The following is a 5743-nucleotide window of genomic DNA, read 5'->3' on the forward strand; positions in this document are numbered from 1 at the left end:
GACAAATTTTTACTTGTTTGTTATTTTTAAGTTATTGCTGCATATTCTTGGACAAGTTACTTTATGATGTTTTGTGCTTTATTGTTCCATTCCTGGATACATGTTTGAAACATCTTATTTATGCATTGCAATACTTTCTCATATATATCTTGATCCGTACATGAGTATATGATATCATATTGATATATCTTGATTATAAAAGTGTATATATATATATTGTGCTAGAATCTCTTTGTTTTTCTACTTCTTGATGAAGTCAAAAGGGGGAGAAAAGTTGGGGGAAGTGTATTTTCTGTAAAATTATTTCAAGCACATTACTCCAAAATAAAGGGGGAGCATACACAAGTCAAACATCAACATATCTTAAAGTATGTTGCTCTAAAGAAAACTACACTGTAAAAAAGATCTTGGTTTTTCATCATCAAAAAGGGGGAGATTGTGAAGAAGATCTTTGCTCCTGACCTTGGCAAGGTTTTGATGAAGACACCAACATCACCAAAAAGAAGATTAATTATGTAGACCAAGAATATTAAAGCTTCAAGACAATTAGTCTAAGTCTAAATAGGTACTTCTATCCTATACTCTTTAATATACCAAAGTAGTAATGCTCAAAATATTTTAAAATAAATTGAAACACTTCAAGTTTTAAATGAAAACAGTTTTCAAAATATTGTGTAACATGTTACTGAAATTTGAGTAACAGGTTACATGATTAAGAATCAGTTATCCAACAAAATTTGAATTGGAGTAACCGATTACTCAAAATTGAGTAATCGATTACTCTAAGTGAATTTTAAATTCATTGTTGGACAGAGAGTTTGAGTAACCAATTACTCAATGTAATTTTTCAAAACGTCACGTTTGAGTAACCGGTTACCCACTTGCTGTAATCGGTTACTGAGAGTTGTTACATTAGTTTTTCATATTTAAAACTCAAGGGTTTTCATCCCAAATGAAATGACTTCATTCCAAGCAACTCCTACTCTTTCATAAATGCACAATGACTGATTGGAAAACCTATTTAAAGGCTTAGTACTCACAATCAAAGAACAACTCTTTCATAACTCTTTCACACTTTTCTCACAACTTTCCTACACTTTTCTGAAATAGTTTTCTGCACTTCTAGCAACTTGAACTCAAACTTTCAAAGCTATTTTTCTGAGTTGTTTGAAGAAAAGTGTTTTAAAGTTTTGTAAACTTAAAGAACATTATTACTAAGTATACAAAAGAGTTGATTGGATTGCAAGTGTTATTATATTTCATACTTGTAAAAACAATCCAAATCGTCATTGTAATTCTTCATTCATTGTAATTACTTTCTTTCACAAGGGTGTGAACAGAAAGGGGATATGGTTACTTGGAAATGTGTTTTCCAATGGTATAAGTATTAGTGAGTGTGTAAGGTACATGGAGATCTCTGGATGAGATATTGTGATTATAACTCATAATATTTAGTGGCAAATCTCTTGTGTTGCAAGAGTACTTGACGTAGCCTTCGATGGACAAGAATGTAAACCAATATAAAATCATTGTATACTTTCTTCTCCCTTACCTCTTTGATTTATTCTTGTTTATTTTCTGCAATATTATCCCTTGCACTTCAACTCTTCATTTTGCAGAAAAAGTGGTCATAATTTCTAGTCAACTAATTCACCCTCTCTTAGTTGCAATCTCAGTCTTACAAAATGTTGTAGACTCTGAATAAGTCGTGCAGCCGAAAATTGGGGCAAACAATTTAGCTAATATATTTATATGAATTCAATTGGAATGCACATAATGCATGTTGTATATGATATGAATGTATCGGGTTCAAGTCTTATATAAAATAATAGTCACTAAGAGAGTTAATCCTACATATACGTGGTGTTCTCGACTCGAACAAGATTATCCAAGCGTGAGAATATATATGGGAAACCAAAAAAAACACCAACTTACTTCGCCAAATCTATTTACAACAAGGAGAAATAAATCTTAGATTCTTATCAGCTTCTTTCAGTATAGATTCTAAAATCAATACTATTTGGAATTTGTCTAAATTTGTCTTCTTGTATGTGACTTTCTATTAATATATCTGGGTGCTTTTACACCTTTCCTTAAAAAAAAACTAGGAGAAATAAATCTTATAATTGAATAATGATTAATAACTTTCCCTTGTAATCTTATAATTGATTTGGATTCATTGCAATTAATAGGATTTGTAACGTTTTATACGTTTCATGACCATTACGTGTATCCGATAATTATTGAATATATCACATTATTATCTGATATTACCAAAATGGTTAGTAGACATAATTATTTTAAATTAATATATTATATATATATATATATATATATATATATATATATATATATATATATATATATATATATATATATATATATATATATATATATATATATATATATATATATATATATATATATATATTTCAAGAGAATATTTATGATGTTTGACAACTTTGGACATTATAATTCTATGTAAGTAAAATTTTATTAATATTTTGATAGTAAGAGCAAAGTTAAAATATAGAAATTACATCTTTTAACTATTAAGGCAAATTTTGCCTTTATATCATAAGTAGTATAAAAATATATAGATAACTTTCGATTATCATTTAGCATAATGAGAAGAATGTCATAATTATGCCACATTTATTTATCATAATTTCCTCTATCTCCTATTCATTTTGCCATCTTTGATTTTAAAAAAAATATCATTACGGAAATTCCCATAACCATAACTTTCGGTTATAATTTAGCATCTTATGGTTCTGGTAACAATTTTCAACATTGGTATCTTAATTAATATTATGATTGTGTGGTCATTGTTTAGATTAATATATTTATATGAATTCAATTGGAATGCACATAATGCAGATTGTATATGATATGAATGTATGATTCTATTTTTACATTTTCTTCAAGGTCTTCTTCTCTTATCCAGATAAGGCAACAATGGGTTTGAAATAAAAAGTCAGAGTAAGAAAAAAGCTAGAGAACCAAGAATATATTCACTTTTCCTTTCATGCTAATTTAAGCGGGCTAGCTATGTGTGATTACTTTGAAGTTTTAATGAAGAGAAAAAGATGTATACACTAATAATAACAAATTTTTTATACTGTTATTGTATCTTCCACCATTAATGTTTAATTATTATTGAATTTTCAAAACAAAACAAAAATCCACTTTTACCTTTCCACTTCTAATCTCTCTACCTTGCTACACTTTCGGCATTTTCAATTTTGTGGGTCGGCTGAGTATAGGAAAAGAGAGTAAAAGAAATGATCATTAAATGAGTATAATGTTTTATATGGCACAATTAGACTATCACTTTTATGTATATTGTATTTGATATTTATAGTATATAGATAATATTACAAATAATAGGAAAGTGAGTTAACATGTATAGTCAACACGTTAGTTTTTATAATAACTATGAAATATTACTTTTTTCAATTTTTTTAATAATATTAATATGAAAATTTATTAAATATTACTTTTTATAGTAATATTATAAAAAGCATTAAATATTATTAGGAAAGTGAATAAATTTTTTATTAACTTAACTATTAAATATTATTTTTTGTAAGTGAAAGTTTATGAATGTTTTGATAGGAATGGCAAAGTTGGAATATAGAAATTATGCGTGTTAAATTACCTACAAATCCCTTGAGGCAAACTTTGCCTTTATATAATATATATAACATTTGCGTGTTGACAGCCACTGTTGTGTCTTTCAACCTGTTTTTCTATCGTTTGTGACGTGTAGTTTGTTATAAATGACAAGTTAGTATTTTTTGTTAAATATTTGTAAGTTGCAGTTGAATTTATTCGATTGGTGTAATGTTCAACTTTTTTAAATGCATTTTTAAAATAAGAAGATAACGTTATATGTTTTTTTTTGCATAAATAATAAGATAATGATGGCAAAATAGAAAATCACAAATTACAATCATAGTGGATGATTATTTTATGTTTCCCTTTATTAAGTAGTATAGATAAGTATAGATAGATGGACATAATATAATAAAAAAATATATATAATTAGTCTATATAAATAGACTAGAATTTAAGCCTTAGTATATCCATTTTCAATACCCTCCTTACCCAATCTCTCTCTCTCTCTCTCAAATGGCTCAATCACATTTAGTTGGAAAAAGTTCTTTAATGGTATCTGTTCCTACCCGACGAACTAAAGGGTCCCAAGCATGGTCGCTGGGGTGGGCCCACTCATTGGGACCACCAGAGTTTACCCAAGGGAAAGCATGCTTTCCGTACTCCACCAACCTACCTGTCAGCACAACAGACAAATCACAAAACGAGCACCCAACCAACCGCAGGCTAGAGGACAAGAATGGGACAGCGTATGGTCCTAGCAGACCGCCTGGCACGGGAAAGCAACTCCCGACAATACCTTTGGTCGGCCACGCGTCGCACCAGCAGCCAAGAGCTCAATGTCAACTCTCCCTTCTATAAATAGGGACCCCCACCAACCGGAAGTATCTGAGCCCCTTGACTCTCTAATATTACTCTTTTTATTACTATTTACCTTCACTATTCTCTCTCTAGTTCATACACTGACTTGATCGGCGGAGAACCTTTTCAGGTACCTCCACCGGCGGGTCCAACTCTCTTGCTTCTTTCTACCGCTTTGACGACTACCTTCTACCCCTCCATCAACATCTGATCCATCATATCCTGTATCTTTGTGTTCGAGTAAAGAACATTGGCGCCGTCTGTGCTTCCTACTCACACAATGGTAACCACCAGAAACCGAGCTCTATCAACCAGCCAAGTCGACCCTACACCAAGTACCCTTCCCCCACCGAGACAACCATCCCACCAAGCTAGCCGTAGCCATCATACCACTCCAGAACAGCAGCCAACCACCCAACAACTTCTCCAGATGCTGGAACGCCAAGAGCGGCTCATCCAACAACAGGCCGACGTAATACAAGAACTCCGCCAATCCAAAATAAACCATGAGGATCATTCTGAACGCCCTCTTCACGAAAGTAAACCGTGAAGAGTCAGCGAACGAATCCCACCCACCATCCCAACCAACCCCACACCACTCTTGTGGTGCTAGGCATCCCTTTACACCTACTATCATGGCTTATCCATTACCCTCCCATTTCCACCGCCCAACAAACATGGACCAATATGATGGGACGGCGGACCCACAAGACCACCTCGACGCCTTCGAGGCTTCTATGTTATTCCATGGAGTGTCTGACCCCATCATGTGCAGGGCTTTCCCCCTGACTCTTAAAAAAGCGGCCCTTCAATGGTTCACCCGCTTAGCCCCAAACATCATCAACACTTGGGAAACCCTTGCTTCCGTTTTTAACACAAGATTCACAGCAAGCAAGGAACAACCAAGGTCATCATACACATTGTCTAGCATGCGCCAGGGATCCAATGAATCCATCCAGGCATACCTCGATCGATTCAATACCGAGGCTATGAAGGTACGTACCCTAAGCCCCGAAGTAGCCGTACATGTCCTCGTTATGGGACTCCAGGAAGGTCTTTTCCGCACGGAGTTAGCCAAATACACCGACCTTACTATGGAAGACCTCCGTGCCAAGGCCCAGCAATTCATCAACCTCGAAGAAACCCACCACATGCACACCCATACTGAGCCCCAAACACACCACCCCTCACGGGAAACCAAACGGCCAAGACCACAAGACCTACCCCGCGACTTACCCTCACTGACCAAAAAAGCCAAATACTC

Source organism: Lupinus angustifolius, chromosome LG05 (genome assembly GCF_001865875.1).
Source record: "Lupinus angustifolius cultivar Tanjil chromosome LG05, LupAngTanjil_v1.0, whole genome shotgun sequence".
NCBI lineage: Eukaryota > Viridiplantae > Streptophyta > Magnoliopsida > Fabales > Fabaceae > Lupinus > Lupinus angustifolius.